Source organism: Podarcis bocagei (assembly GCF_964188305.1).
Source record: "Podarcis bocagei genome assembly, chromosome: 3".
Classification (NCBI taxonomy): domain Eukaryota; kingdom Metazoa; phylum Chordata; class Lepidosauria; order Squamata; family Lacertidae; genus Podarcis; species Podarcis bocagei.
The window spans coordinates 70685035-70702078 of NC_138127.1; the positions used below are offsets into that span (position 1 = coordinate 70685035).

The following is a 17044-nucleotide window of genomic DNA, read 5'->3' on the forward strand; positions in this document are numbered from 1 at the left end:
GAAATGTCAACTGTCTTCCTCAAATGAGCTGTGATCATTCCTATCAACCAAGGATTTGTCTAGAAGTTCAATGACCTCGTGGAGGACCATACGCCAGACACAAGGAAGTCATAATAAGACCTTTATCCCCTAAGGCTGGGTTGGGCAACCTGTGGCCCTCCAGAGGTTTCTAGAGTCCAACTCTCGTCAGCCCCAGCTTGCAAGGTCAGGATTGTGGAAGTTGTAGTGCAGCAACAGAAAAGCAATGACAAACCTAGACAGCATCTTAAAAAGCAGAGACATCACCTTGCCAACAAAGGTCCATATAGTTAAAGCTATGGTTTTCCCAGTAGTGATGTATGGAAGTGAGAGCTGGACCATAAAGAAGGCTGATCGCCGAAGAATTGATGCTTTTGAATTATGGTGTTGGAGGAGACTCTTGAGAGTCCCATGGACTGCAAGATCAAACCTCTCTATTCTTAAGGAAATCAGCCCTGAGTGCTCACTATTTATTAAATTGCTATCCATTGTATTTTGATTCTACCCCTCCTCTCAATTTGAAGCCCACAAGCAACTGGGGTGCTTGGGAGAGCTAAGGACAGAGGAGAAAATAATTTATTCATATTTTAATATGAATTTACCTAGTTCTTACTTTCTGAACCAATAAAAGTGCATCTGCTCTTCAAAATTCACACTTCTTCAAATATTTTGAAGTCATTTTCCAGATAGAAAATGCATTTAAAAGCGTATATTAGGGGGACAAAAAAATATTAGTAGGCACACCATTGGCCAACATTGCATACAAAAATGAGCGTATCCGGATAATTGTGCACCAGCGAAAATGAACACAAACTTCCTTTAAAAAAAATATGCAAGTTGATGCAGAACTGAACTTGAGACTCTAAAAATGAAGAACTTAGAAACAGCTAAACTGACAGATGTGTGCATCCCTAGGAGAACTGGATATAAATCAGACACTGAAAAAAATAGATAAACTCAAGCGAAGGCTGCATTTCAGTGCATACTTACTTGGGCGTAGGCCCCATTGAGCATAGTGGGATTTACTTAGGAGTTGAAAAGTTTCTCTTACCTATTTGCCTGTTTATCTCTCTGTTTGTTTATTACAGTAGACAAATGAAGGAGTGGGACTGAAGTCTGTTGTGCAACTCAGAATAGGTTTACAGTCAAATGGGAAATGCAAATGAAGAGAGGGAGGTTGTTAAGGGAACTATAGCACAGATGACAGTACAAAGGATGGGACAAAGGAAAAGGTGGGAGAGGGGATGGAACAAAGTTGGAAATGCAAAAGCCCAAAAAGAAAGAAGGCAGGCCACCCCCCCACCCCCCCACCTCCCGTGCTCAGTATTTATCATCTTGCACTCGTACAATATAAGGGAAGAAAAAATGCATTGGTATGTGTAAACATACACACACACCATTTTTGTCCACTATTTTTATCTGCTGTTTAAAATGGAACATGGCAAAAATAAAATGAAAATCACAATATTCGTTTGCCAAGATCAATACAATTAGAGATTGGCTGAACTATTTTTAAAACAATAAATAAATAGTCCTCTTTGCTGGAGTCTTCCCTGCACTTCATTCCAGGGCCTTTTGTCCTTTCTGGTCTGAGTTTTTGATCCAAAAATACGCAAGGATCTGCCAAACCACTAAATGCAACCAACATAAAGTAGAATGGCAACTGAGCTGAGCGAGCTTGTATATGAGGGTGGTTTGACTTTATGTTTGTTTAAATCACATTTCAATTTCTTGAGTATGGCTTGACAATATTTTAAGTTGAAATGCTGTTTTCCTAGTCTGACCGCACAGGTCACAAATGGGACTGTTTGTTTTACAGAGATAAGAAACAATGAAATTAATTTATGTGTCAGGATGGCACAGACTGATTCGCACCATTTTATTTTAACAACCCTGTAAAGTTGTGACATGTCCCTGTCCACACAGCGAGCCCCATAGCTGAGTACAGATTTGAAACCAGGTCTACATTATCACAGTGGTTCTCCAGTGTTACATGGTGAACAACACATCTCCCCCTCCCAGAAGTGTCCCTCTTCTCCCTCTGACCACTCACTCTTATCCCACCACCATCAATCAGCTAGAAGAAGAAGCCCTCTATATTCCTTCCTCTCAAAAAAGTCCCAATGGATAGCTTGGTTGAGAGGATTCTGTCCAGCTCTTGAAAGTTCTTTACTGAGAAGGAGGAAGTTTTGTGTGTCACCGCATTCGGCGCCACTCACAAATCCACAGCACCTATTTATTAATGCAGGCGTTTGTCCAGTCCCAAGAACAGGCTTTCAGTCAAGTTTATCCCCCCAAAAACCATCACCATGGGCCAAATGTATGACTAGAGATGAGAAGTGGAAATAATATAACACTGTTTTTCAGGGACCATTGTAGATTAGAAAATGTCCCATCCAGTTTGAACACAATTGCTCCATAAAACCTTCTTTAACTAAAGCTGTAGGCAAACACAAAACACATTTAAATCTTGAGACGTGTACATTGCCCCTCAATATACTGTTTCTGTACCATCAGGACAATGGCATCTAAACCATAAGGGAAGTAAGAGATTTAAAGAAAACCAAATGTTCTGGCAAAGATCGGCTCCCTGCATTCATAGGCTTATGGGACACTGAACGAAAACACGTGCCCCCTGTTGGAATGGATGGAGCCCATGTCTGGATTCACTGCTAATTTTAATCCAGCAACAATCCCACTGAATTCCATTCAAGAAGAACATCTTGACCAAAAATGCTGTTGAGCAATTGCAATAGTTGAAAGCAATTACTGGGCCCAACATAACAAAACGACCCTCTGGATGTGTATGGCCTTTATAACAAGGACCCTTTTCCTGGAGCTAGCCAGCACTCTGTTATGATGCGGGATTTTGCAAAAATAACTAATAAAAATGTCCATCTTTTGCCTAATATATTTCATTTCAGGCAAATGGATGCCCATGTGCCATAAAGACAAGAATATGGTAATTTCTGCAATGCATAGGGTTCAGAGTAAAAGTCATAACTTGCAGTGAGTAATTTCAAATTTTACCACCCAAATGTATTATATAAATAGACACATATTATTTATGCTACATAATTTGCTTGATTTGCCATGGAACCTGGGATTACAAAACAAACAAGAATTGAGTTACCATTGGTTGTGGTGCAGAAAACAGGGCTGCTGAAATTACTAGAAGCTACAAGTGAGAAAGACCTAGAGCACATCCCCAGTGCTTGGCATCTTGTAGATTATATGCTCCATTGTTAGGAATCATTGGGTGGAAATCATTGTCGAGCTACGATGAATGTCCTGTCTGCAGAAGCATTTCAGCTTGCCAGACAGAATGATCCCTCAACCCATACCCCCACACACTGTTGTGGGGTTCTCCCAACTTCTCCAGAGCCAATCTTTTGATAGGGGCGGGGGAAGAAAGGGGAGAGCCCTGTTGTGCAAGCAGAAGTCCTTGCACTGGGCTTCCACTGATGGGCCTTGTTAGGTGAATCCCACCCATCAAATTTTGCTATAATTTGCAAAGTCCCAGAAAGAGGACAGACAGCAAAGACCACTCCAGTGGATCAACTGCCATTTTGGCTCCTCTTCTTCTACAACTAAATAATCAGTGGCCATTCCAACTATAAGATTATGTACATTGATAAGAATTTGCTTTCTCCCCCCCCCAATTGCTTCTTTTTTCTTTTCTGAAGCCAGGTACCATCTTTTTTAAAACTCTGTACAATGCTTAGAAAACAATAGGTGCATTGTTTATGATTACTATTTCTTCAGGGCAAGCTGTATCAAGCACACAGCCTTCACAAACCTGATGTCCTGCATATGTTTTGTGCCACAGCCTCCATTATTCATAACCATTGGCCATGCTGGCTGTCACCATTGTTGGTGTGACTCTCCTACCTGGAAAGGTGTCCATGTCTATGGTCTTATGGTGGGATCTTATGAGCCAGCTCCTCATGTGAACTAAAATTGTGATTGCCCCAGAAATATCATAGAGATTCTGTGACACAATGTCAAATCACATGGAGACACCTCAATTTTACCCCTGTTCAACTAGGTATTACAAAAACTTAAACTAAAGTCAGTTCTCCTGGCTTTGGATTATTATTATTACCACAGTTTAGTCCAGCAAATGGTTGCCTCCCTCCATTTCATGACATCATGCATCATAATATGTAGCTTATCCATTAATTTTAGGACCTTCTGAATGAGAGTTAAATATTCTGCAATGATGTTAGTCCACTTTTCACTAATGCATGCACTTGCTTTGATTCAGCACTAAAATGATCCATTAGTTAGTGTGCTGCTTTAAAGAAAATAAAAATTCAGACCTTGCCCTGAGGGTTCATGTGCCTCAGATTAAGTCATAGCGAAGGGTGTGGCATGAATCACTTAAAAATATTCAGATATTACATTAAACTTCTGGGCTTGTGCAATTCTCAATGATTCATACTTCAAACACACCTTTTGCTAGCTATGGAGCTAACTATTCCTTCATTTCTTCTAATGGATGCCGGGGACAGAGTGTTAGGTACCGTACTTAAGAAAAGCCTTGCTGGATTTGAGGAAAGGCCCATCTTGTTCAGCTTTCTGTTCTCATGGTGGCCAACCACTGACCTTTGCCCATTCTTTGATAGAAGCATGAGCAGCAGGTGGTACTAAATGCTCAACTGTGTTTTCCTTGTTTCTAATTCATTACCTCAGAGGTTGCTTTTCCCTACCTGAGGAAGCTAAATCTAGCACAAGGGCCTATGCTCCCGTTAAGGGAGGGAACCCAGGGGGGAAGGATTAGAAACACAAAAAGGTTGGTTGTCAAAGATAGTCATGCATCATAGATTCTGGATGTGCCTCCTCCCCATCTGTCGTCATAGGATTTAATGTTCATTGCAATCGCCTCCATTTGTGCATACACTGTTAGAAGAGCTCTGCTCTCCCAACCTTGACTTTCTATAGCTGTCGTGAGGTCTTCTTGAATTTTCTTAGGAGCAGGAAAGGCATCCAGGTACTTTTCTATCTGGGGGCCTACATGAAATTGTTTTCAGGGGCAGCCCATAACATCTGAGTGCACAGCCAGCTGCTTCTTGATATTTAGAAGTATGTGTGCACACATGCACCAGACTGCAACCTCCTTCTGGCAAATGGATCATATGAGGGCACCACAAGAGACTCGGGTCATGCTTAGACAGTTCACCGCATAATGGGTTGAGTTCCAGGAGACTTTGAATGGGGGGGGGGGGAGAGAACTTAGTTAAGATCTAGAACAGGGGTCAGCAAACTTTTTCAGCAGGGAGCCGGTCCACTGTCCCTCAGACCTTATGGGAAGCCAGACTATATTTTGAAGGGGGGAAAATTTAACGAATTCCTATGCCCCACAAATAACCCAGAGATGCATTTTAAATAAAAGGACACATTCTACTCATGTTAAAACATGCTGATACCCAGACTGTCCGCGGGCTGGATTTAGAAGGCGATTGGGCCGGATCCAGCCCCCGGGCATTAGTTTGCCTACTCATGATCTAGAACCTGTTTGTCACAAGGAAACAATAATTTGGTTTCTGCATATCTCATTGAGCATCTCTCCCTGTGCAAGCTTGCTCACTTAATACTGATCTTCTGGAAACTCTGCTTTGTCTAAATGCTTTCCACCCTCAGAAGAGGAGATATGACCTATCCTATGTATGGTCCTGGGATTGCATCCTTATATTTGTTAGCTGCTTTGTAGGGCTTTTCAAAAAATGCAGATAAGTGGGAGAACATTTTTTTTTTTTAAAAAAAGAAGCTAAAAGAATGGAATGAAGAAGAAATAAGGGGGGAAGAATCCCATAGTCTCTACTTGTGCTATTTCTTTCGATGAAAAGGTTAGCTTTCAGTCAGCCGGTCTGGTGCTGCTGTGTTGGTTGAAAGGTGCCAGAAGACCTAGATATGTTTTTAAAGGGAATGGGGTGTGTGAGTGTGGAGAGGAGAGAGAGTGCGAGAGAGTCATGCGCTTTGCTAAAGCAAACAAAGAGAATTGGTTGGTTTACCAAGAATATTCTAAGAGTAGGATAGCTCCACCAAAAAAGAAAAGAAGAAAAGAAAAGAAAAGCCATCTGACTCAACCTTCAATTTCCCTTGTCTTGAGGGCACTGGAATGTGTTAAGAGGCATTCAGTGCCCACAAAGCCTGATGCTCACAGCCAGAGCATTCTGTGTGGCGCCAGCAGTTGCTCTGAGCTGGTCCTTTTCCGGCTCCTGGGAGGTACCGCCCTTTGGAGCTCCCAACTGCTGCTGTTCCTGCAGCTGCCAGGGATGCTGCTTTGTCTCGTCTGTCACCACCACGCCGGTCCCATTTCTTCGGCTGCAATTACACACCTTGCAAATATTGGTTTGGTGAAAGATTAGGCAGTGAGCTGTGAGTGGCTTGCCAATTGGCCAGGATTTATGGCTAGGGGTTAAATAATAGAATAATTGCACAACGCATTATGCTGCATGTGGGGGTTGGGCGAAGAGGTGGAGAGATTATTTTTTTGGAAAGCATGCAAAAGGTATGCACAAAGAAGGTTTATAACAGGAAACCTCAAGGATCATTTAGGGAGTGCAGAGTTGGCAGACCTCATCCCTCTCCTGTCTCAGACCACACATTACTCAGGAGCACCTCAATCCTGGGTCAGCTCTCCAGCTTTGTGCATTGAATAAACATGATAATAAACATTTCGATGTGCCTGGGCATCAGGGATGCATGCTAAAGGCACACATTCTTATGCTTTTAAAAGAAAGGTCACTGTCTGGCCTGTGATGACACTGAAAGGCATAGATATTATGAGATATAAAGAAGTAACCACAACAGATGCTATTAATATATACTGGGTTTGAGTGGTTTTTTGCAATTTAATCCTGGATATAATCTAAGAGTGGTCTGTAAACCTTGTTGATAATCTAACGCCTTTCAGAAATCCGCACACACACTCAGGAATCTATAATAATGTTCCAAATACAGATTTTATTGTATAGTCACTGATCTGATAAAAGCAAAATAAAATACCCAAATCATTCAATTTCTAACATGAGCCAGGTTACAATCTTATAAAACCAAGGAAGGGAACAAACAAGATATGATTAAATCCACAAAATCTATTCACTGGTCTTTGCAGCAGAAACCAAGCAACTGTTTTTGTTTTTTTGTCTATGTCAGCTGATAAGTAAGTCAAACATCACCCAAAAGTCCTTTTAGTATTTTAGTAGGATGGAGGTAGATTATCTATTTTCCTCATTTCTATAAAAGTTACATACATTCCCTCCCATGTGTTAATGTTTCAGTTGCTCCGCCCCCATAGAGGGCAGACCTATTTGTTTACTGTGTACCCCCAAAATGACCATTGAACAGAAAAGAAAAACACATCTAGCCCTAGAAAAGATTAGCTGATTTTTGGGGAGAGTCAGGCCATCCAATTAATTGGCATGACCCTTAGAAAAGTCAGAAGACAAACAAAGATAAATTGGAAAGTAGATTTTAGGAGCAGCTGACATGGAACACTTTGCATCCATATTCTTAATCAGAAGGCTAAGAATCTTTTTTTTCCTGGGAATGGCTTTGAGTCTGAAGGAAATTTACAGAAAGGCCCAATAAATGTAGTTTATTATTAAAAGCTTTGAACCATGAGCTAACACAAATATCCTTCTGTAGAAGGTACAGATGTCCTGAGAATGTGTTTGCATAAACCATCTTTAGCCAAAATCGTAAGGCTTGAGACTTGCTTTCAAAGGAAGAACGAGTGCTCCTAGATAAAGCACTTACAGATATACAATAGCCTCACCCTCCTGTTTCACGAAGCTGATTTCAGAATGCAGTGGACAGTCTTGATAGTCATTACAAAAGAGAGGGTTGAACTGGCCCATCACTCATGCTGAATAAATACCACTTATAACAGTTCAAAGAAACTTAGTTGTGGGGATTAAATGAGGAGGGGGAGAACCATGTCCACCACTTTGAGCTCTTTGGAGAAAAAGCTGGGATAAAGCTGCAGCAGCAGCAGCAATCACAACAGTTAGTCTTGTTGTGGTTAAGAGCAATGTTCTTAAAGGGACCAGGGGAGATCTGTGTACAGTTTTACCCCACCATTGATTTGATTTTGTCTTTGCAAAAAATTAAAATGGGTACAACCCAATTTAGCAAGATCCAGTTTTGCAAAGCTTTCACACACACTTGCCCAGTTAAGCCTGTCCTGAAGCACGTGACTCCTTCTATGTAGTCCAGCTGTAGTCAGAAGCAACTGGTGCTCTGGATGTGCATGCCCATTTATATCACAAAGCAGTGAGTCATTGTGCTGTAGTGGGCTTTATATGGAACAACATGGAGCCCAGAGCTTGTTTGCTCCAGTAATTGCACACAGGCCACTAAAGATGATTCTGCATAAAGCAGAATACAATTGTGCCCTGGTGAAGAGGACAGTAGGTCAAGGCTGGGTTGCTTATTTTATTTCCCCTGCATTACATCACTGTTCCTTTTCTAACATTCATCCGCTCTGATCTGCCCCCCTCAAGAATAGGACAGCTTACCTAATTTTAGATGCCTAGAGCTATATGTAGGCACATGGGTTGCCTACATGAGGCTAACGCCTGTAAATGTTAGTCTTGCCTAAAAATGGTACAGAGGAGTGGTGAGCGCTTGTACTTTGCTCCATAAAGGCGATGGCTTTGTGGTTCTGAATATGACATTTAATTCAGAGGTGTCCAAGTACAAATTGAAGAAGGGAGCACTGCCCTCCCAAACACCCATTCTGGCCTGTAACTTTCCTTCAAGCTATTGCAGCACCATTGTCTCTGCTTTTTGGGGCCTACTCAAAAACACAGACCCTGTTGTTGTTGTTTAGTCCTTTAGTCGTGTCCAACTCTTCGTGACCCCATGACCAGAGCATGCCAGGCACTCCTGTCTTCCACTGCCTCCCGCAGCTTGGTTAAACTCACGTCCGTAGCTTCGAGAACACTGTCCAACCATCTCGTCCTTTGTCATCCCCTTCTCCTTGTGCCCTCAGTCTTTCCCAACATCTTCCATTCTGCAAGCCCAAGAGGCTCAGTGGTTTGGACCCATTCCCTTTCTCCTGTAGTAGTAGTAGTAAAATTATTCAACTTACACCCTGCCCTTCCTCCTGAAGGTGCCCGGGCAGCAAATACATCAATACTGTGCCAGAAGAGCATTTACAAAGCATTCTAAAAACAGTTAAAAACAGTCTCGCAATCAGGGGTTTTAGGTACTTCTTGAAAGTCAGCAAAGGGGAGATCTTATCAGGGAGAGCATTCCACAGATGGGGATCCACCACTCAAAAGGCCCTGTGGCAGGTCAATACCAACTGGAAAACTCCCAGCTACAGCACCAACAAGACCCTACTTCAAAATTACCCTAGTGAAGTAATTGACTATCTTTCCTCTGAGTAACTTGCTTCAAAATAAGAGCAGAAACCTGGAAGGGGGAAAACAATAAAAGAAAAAGAGGAACGATAATTTCCTCAGGGGGAAATAACCAAAGGTTCAGGGAAATGGATTTGGGAACATTTGTTTGAACAACCAAGCAGGCAAGTAGTGTTGTTTGTTACAGGACAGTATCATTTCTAGAAAGGATAATTCTTCCTTTGAAAGCCACCACTCATCAAGTTCCCACGTGCAGAAAGTGGAACATGTCAGAGGCAGAGTTCTATCCCAAGTTTCTTTCTGATGTGATGGCTTTGCATATAAAACAGGGGTGGGAAAATTTTTTCAGCCTGGGGGGCACATTCCCTTCTGGGCAATCTTCTGAGGGCCATGTGCCAGTGGTGGGTGGAGGCAGAGGCAAAGCAGGCAGAGCAATGGATGTAAACTTTGTAGAGTAGGTTAGTTTCTACATACATTTACAAACTCCTCTCTATCCTTTATCTGAACCAGAGCCACTCGCACAATTTTTGTTTTTAACCCAAAATCTAGGACATTGGCTTTAAAATATAGAATTTCCCCTGGATGGGCATGTAGGACCACCAAAAGAGGACATATCCAGGAATTCCTGGATGTATGGCAACCCTAGCTTTCACTGACACTCAACTTAACATGGCTTTATTTTTACAGCTCCATTTGATTCGGCTTTAGATTTCTGTATTGCCACCATTTCAAGATTGCCACTAAAAGTGGAACAACTATTTCCACAAACTAAACCCCTTGTAATAAAAGCAACTTCCTTTAAGATGATTTTGGAATTTACAAATATAAACCTATATTTTTAGACTGTAAGAAAAGGGACTGCTCACAGTTCAAAAAACAGTCTCTTCCCTGTTTTTTCCCCATGGGAAAATGGAGACAGTTTTCTTATTATATATTTTTTTTAAGGAATGTTTTTGGTTATTTTTGTATTATACACATAGAAATAAACTCAGATTGATGTTTCAGATCTATTTTGGTTGTCATTTCTTCTTGGTGTGTTTTAAGCATGTGCTGTATATGAATTAATTTTATAGAGGTTTAGAAGAAGTTGCTGGGATGAGTTGGCTGTTTTCTAGGAGTCTAGAAAGACAAATATGGAGTTCATTGGATTTATGGCTCGTTCACCTGCTAGCAGAGGGCAAGATGAGGTAAAGTCACTTGGAAGTGTGTTCTTAATGGCAGCATTTTCTGGATGAGGGCCCAGTGTAGGCAAGACAGGTTGTCTGGTCTATCAACAGAACAGACACCCATAGGTGACCTTCATGGATTGCAACGAGCAATTCTCAAGTAGTTGGAAATGGCACAGATCATTTGGGTGGAACTGAAACATGTGAACCAATTAAAAGAGGTGCCTGTGGTGTGAAGAAGGGTATGAATAGAGAGGGATAAAATCAGAAGACGGCCTGGCTTACAAAGGGCAAATGCTGCATAACATAATTGGGCTTTGTTTTAAACCTAAAGTCATATTACTTGCCCCAAAGAAGATTCGTCTATCATCACTGAGTGGGGAAAGCAAGTATTTTTTTGCAGGGTTTGCTGTTTCTTTTGTTCTTCATGCTGTTTGGATTCCTCCAAAGAGATAGGCTGTAGCTCAGGGGGATAGAGCCCATTTGTTGTCATACAAAGGGCACAGGGTATTCCCTAGCATCTCCAAGAGGGCTGGGAAATATTTCCATTGGAAACCCTGGAGAGGAACTGCCAATCAGTACACACAATTCTGAGCAAGATGGACCAATGATCAGGCTTGGTACAAGGCAAATTCCTATGTCCCCCTTTCCAACTATAGTGGTACCTCAGGTTACAGACACTTCAGGTTACAGATGCTTCAGGTTACAGACTCCGCTAACCCAGGAATAGTACCTCGGGTTAAGAACTTTGCTTCAGAGTGAGAACAGAAATCACATGGCAGAGGTGCAGGGAGGCCCCATTAGCTAAAGTGGTACCTCAGGTTAAGAACAGTTTCAGGTTAAGAACAGACCTCCAGAACGAATTAAGTTCTTAACCTGAGGTACCACTGTAATGCTAATCCGGAAAAAGATGGAGTGCTTTTAGTAGTTTATTTTTGGATTATGAATGTCTCAATCTGATATCAATGGATAGAGTTCCAATGAAAATATAGGACAGGGGTGTTCAGTTCTCCAGGCTCAACATGCCTTTGGGCTGATCAATGTGGCAGGGGAGAGGAGACACACTGAAAAATGTTGGTCAATTTGGCAGCATTGTCTCCTCTTACTTTCTCAGAAGAAACCTGCTGGTTCACTGGAGGAAAGCAGCAATGACAGGGTTAGCGTGGGGAATCCTGCACAGAGAGAGGGAACTCAGATGAAGAACATATGTACATATCAATCTGTAGATATCCATCAACAAAATATCTATGCCCAAGTCCACCTGCTTTGCAGCACACATTTAAAGCAATGCTACACCCCCTTAGGAATACAGCCCTAAGAGTAAGGATGGGGAGAAATTCAATTTTAATGTGAGCATGCCTAATCTGCACTTCCTGAAACAATGCATGAAACAAAATGCAGATATCCTTTGAATATTTCAGTTGTATGAATTTTGCAATGCAGGCTTCTGAGCCAAAAATGTGAACCAAAAGTGTTAATGTTAGGGGGAAGTGTTCATTAAAATACATATAGTAGAGAAAATACATTATATTAGGCAAAACTGGATACAAAATGTGCATTTTGGGAGGAACATTCACTAAATTGCTGGTGGATTTTAGGAGTACCGTTTTTTTAAAAAGGAAATAATAATGCAGAAATGTGGCAAAATGAACTTAACATTGGAGAGATGAGAAACTGAGAGAAACCAAAATTGACCCATTTGTTGGATGGAAGATTCAGGACAGACTAAAGGAAATATTTCTTCACACAGCATATAATTAAACTATGATATTTGTTACAGCAAAATGTAGTAATGGCGACTAACTTGGATGGCTTCAAAAAGGAGTTTAGACTAATTCCTTGAGAATGAGGCTATCAATGGCTACTACAGGGCTACTAACATGGATTTGCCTTTTTCCAAACTGCATATGGGGTTGACATTTTCATTGAGAGATTCAGCTAGGTGCCAGGCAGATATCTAAGATCTGGTGTCAATTCAAGATCAACGATCAGAATCCTGTGTTGTTGTTATTCCCCAGGCTTAATATTGAGCCAGTCCTGGGAGGCAGGCAAGCAAATGAATCTGTATGTGCAAAATAGGGTTTGTTTGTTCAGTTTGTATCCTGACTTTCAACCTAATGGTGCTCAAGGTGACTAATAGCAATAAATTATAAACACATTAAGTTGATTAAATATAGTAAAGCAGCAATAAAATGCAAAATTGCAAATACACAAAGCAGATAAAACACATCAGTAAAACTGACAAAAATGAGTTGAAACAAGTGCACTAACACAGAATGTGCATAACAAGTCGAAAAATCTATCTGAATAAAATATCTTTGTCTGCAGTCAGATGACAATTAGAGATGTGATAAGATGCCTTAGACAGAAGCTGCAGAGCCTATGAGCAGCCACCAAGACAGCCCTCTTTTGCATTCTTGACAACTCTGTTCAGATGTCAGTGGGATAGAAAGAAGGACCTTACACAATATTTTCATCACATAATTTGCTTAGATTAAAAAAAAGGCGGGGGTGAGTTTTACTCCCAGGGAGTTCCACGTGTTTACTGGGGACATCCTTTGGGTTCACTGTACTTAGCACTTCCTCATTCAAGAAGTATGCAAAAGAGTAAACAGGTGTTCCATATCCCCATTTTCTAGACTTTTTGCTGTTTTTAATCTATTTCAGTCATGCCCTTTCTCAGCCGGCACTTTTCTAGACTCAAGAGATCTAATCTGAAGAAATTACAAAAGGGGTTTTAACCTCAAGATGAACTTTCCAACATATACACGTCATTGGAAACTGTCGCATTAAGCTCCCTCATTACCTCCTCGAAGCTGAGGCCCACAGCTTGGATGCCATTACAGACCTGATTGTCTTTCATTTTAGTTCTGCTTTGCATCCCCCACGTATCTGAGGAATTGTGAAAAGGCCTCTCTCACCTCCCAGAGTCATTAACCGCTCTGACTGATAGTCACGGTGTGAAGAGGAATCTTAATTTAACAAATGGCTTTGGCTGCAAAACAACTTCTTCCAAGTGCAAGAAAATGCCAGAGCACAACAAAAACAAAAAAACACCACAACACAGCACAGCACCTCCCCAATGCTTTCACAATCCTTGGACTGTGAATCAAGAGGAGCCTGCCAAGAAGGGCAGAGTGGCTGCAATTGTGTTGGCAGGGAAGAAATGATCCTCTGAATCCAGTCTTGCTTTTGATCTTGTCCCAAACAGTAAAAGATACGCAATAAAGAAGAAGGCGTGAACAGGGAGGAGCATCACATTGGCTGGAACACCTTCCTAGATCAGCTATGTAGTGCCATCCCTCCATCTCGCTCCTTAGAATGGATCTCATTCATGGTTGAATTATCCCCTTTGCTCTTGGGCTCAGCTGAAGCAGAACCTAATTACTTGTAGCTGCCTGTAGCTTTTCCCTTATAACCTTTGCATCCGTCCCTGTGCCTTCCTCTGCCCCTGTCCCACTCCCATCTCCAGGGATAAAACCGTAAGACTCTCAGGTATTTGGTGCTTCTAACTCTCTGGTGGGAAGGTAAACGGCGTTTCCATGTGCTGCTCTGGTTCTGTCATGCTGGCCACATGACCTGGAAGCTGTACGCCGGCTCCCTCTGCCAATAAAGTGAGATGAGCGCCGCAACCCCAGAGTCGGTTATGACTGGACCTAATGGTCAGGGGTCCATTTACCTTTACCTAACTCTGTAAAACACCAAGTACAATGATGATGTTTTAGAAAACTTACAAACCGCATGCTCTAACAACAACAACCCCCTCAAAACCTCCAGTAATGATGTCCCCAAGAGGAAGGGACACAGGAGAGGCTGGGCAAAGAAGGGATTATTTACAATCAAGAAGCTAGCAGACAAGCTCTGGGATAGCCAGGTGGTTCCCAAAATGTCCTGGTATAAAGTATCCAGGAGCCTGCTTAATCCTTTCAGAAGGCTGTAATTCCAATAAACAGGTTGCAGGTCTTACAAACCATTGGGAGGTTTTGTTATAATCAAGCAGTATATAAATGTTGTTAAATAAAGAGAAATAAAAACGAAAAACTCCAGATCCCATAGCCCCCAGTGACTTTATTAAGTGTAAAACCATGTCCAGTTTGTAGACCTTCCTAAATACAGTGGTGCCTCGCAAGACGAAATTAATTCGTTCCGCGAGTTTTTTTGTCTTGCGTTTTTTTTGGTCTTGCGAAGCACGGTTTCGGAAAAGTTTTGGAAAAGCTTCAAAAATCACCAAAGTCAAGAGGGCCCGGCCGAGGGAGGCGGGCAGGACGGGACGGGACGGAGGAATAAAGAGTCTGCGGCGGCGGCCGGAACTGTCTCCACCACCAACATGGGGAAGGACTACTACAAAGCGCTGGGGATCCAGTCCGGAGCCAATGAAGATGAGATCAAGAAGGCCTATCGGAAGATGGCCTTGAAGTACCACCTGGACAAGAACAAGGACCCCAATGTGGAGGAGAAGTTCAAGGAGATTGTGGAGGCTTACAATGTGCTGAGCGACCCCAAGAAGCGGGCCGTCTATGACCAGTACGGGGAAGAAGGGCTCAAAACCGGCGGTGGCTCATCGGGCACCTCTGGGAACACCTTCCACTACACCTTCCACGGAGACCCCCACACCACCTTTGCCTCCTTCTTTGGGGGCTCCAACCCCTTCGACATCTTCTTCACCAGCGGCCGCTCCTGGGTCTTCAACGGCTTTGACCACGACGACATGGACATCGACGACGATGACGGCGGTGACCCCTTCAGTGCCTTCGGTTGGTTCGGCTTCAACGGGCTCAACGGCGTCCACCACCGCCACCCGGAGCCCATCCACATGCGCCGGAAGGTGCAGGATCCTCCCGTGGTCCACGAGCTCAAGGTGTCCCTGGAGGAGATCTACCACGGGGCCACCAAGCGCATGAAGATCACCCGCCGGCGGCTGAACCCGGATGGCCAGACCATGCAGCCGGAGGACAAGATCCTGAACATCGTCATCAAGCGCGCCTGGAAGGAGGGCACCAAGATCACCTTCCCCAAGGAAGGGGACGCCACTCCCGACAACATCCCCGCTGACATCGTCTTCATCCTGAAGGACAAGCCGCACTCGCTCTTCCGGAGGGACGGGACAAACATCATTATCCACACGGCCATGATCAGTCTGAAAGAGGCCTTGTGCGGTTGCACCGTCAACATTCCCACCATGGACGGGCGCATCATCCCGCTGCCCTGCAACGACATCATCAAGCTGGGCACCGTGAAGAGACTGCGTGGCGAGGGGCTGCCCTTCCCCAAGGTGCCCACCCAGTGCGGGGACTTGATCGTAGAGTTCAAAGTCCGCTTCCCGGACAGAATAGCCCCCCAGACCCGGCAGATCCTCAAGCAGCACCTCCCCTGCTCTTAGGGCCCCCCCTCCGGGCTGGACGGCCCCCGGCCTCCCTGCCAGGCCGGCCACCTAGCCTTCCAAGCAGCAATACTTCATGCACGGGTGCTGCGGTCCACTCGACCTTCACGATGCACGGGGAGGGGGAAGCGCCCCTGGCTGCCCACCCATGTCCTCCTTTTCCAAGAGACGCTCTGACCTGGCTTGTGTGCATGCTCCCTCTTTTGCCCCATGGCCCGGCTGGCACCCACCCACTCGCTCTCTCCCCCTCTCCCTCCCTCTTGAGCCTGGCACAAGCCTCGAGACCCCTCTCGCTGCTCCTGGAGGGTTTCTACTGGGTAGTTTGACAAGCAGCTGGGACGTGGCTACCCCCAACCTGCTCCGGTGTAAATAGGACCTGGACTTCTCTCCTGCTTCCTGTGGACGGTCTGAGGACCTCTCTAAGCGACTCTTTGCTCTGGCTGCTGCTGGACAATGTGCCAAGGAGCCATCTGATCCTGCCTTGCAGAAGCAGGGCCCATCCACACCTGGACTGGGCCCCCACGGTGCCATTCCTCCGTCGCTGTGTGCCTCCGCGGGGAACGGAGAAGGCCTGCTCCTGCCCTCTGCTCCCACGCCACCTTCGCTTTGGAGCCCACGAGACGTCTGGGCTCTGTGGAGCCAGGCCAAGCTCACCTGCCTGGGTGGGTCTTCCAGCCGGTGTGCCAACTTGCCGCGTTTGCCACAGAGCTTGAGGCCTGCTTGGCTTGGCGGCTCCTGGTTTTTTGGGTTTTTTTACGCTTAATAGAAACTTTGCAAGGGTTGCTTTCTACTGTTCAGTGTGGTTCATCTGAGCACTCCCTTTCTTTTGCGGGGGCCAGGGATGGGAGAAGCCGGTCTGAGAACGGCGCAAGCTACGTAGGCCTCAAGGTTCAGAGCCAGGGTCCGAGGAGAGGTACGAGGGGGGTGTACGTGTGCGTGTCTAGGGGCACGGGGGTGCCATTTTTCAGGGAGATCCGGAAGGGCCAGGCCAGCGTGGGGAAGAGGAGGAGAGTCGCCGGGAGACCTTGTGTGGTGCTTTATTTTAGAGGCTGCATTTTAAAAACTTTTCAGAGGGACATTTTCAGAGAAGTGTTTCTTATCCTCTC

General features: G+C 44.2%; 1 pseudogene across 1 annotated transcript; it reads left to right on the forward strand.

Moving 5' to 3' along the window:
• The first annotated feature begins 14800 nt into the window (after positions 1–14800).
• On the forward strand, positions 14801–16720 carry LOC308583376 (dnaJ homolog subfamily B member 5 pseudogene; annotated as a pseudogene). Its single transcript has one exon. The product of its transcript is annotated as a dnaJ homolog subfamily B member 5 pseudogene (transcript).
• The last annotated feature ends 324 nt before the right edge of the window (positions 16721–17044 follow it).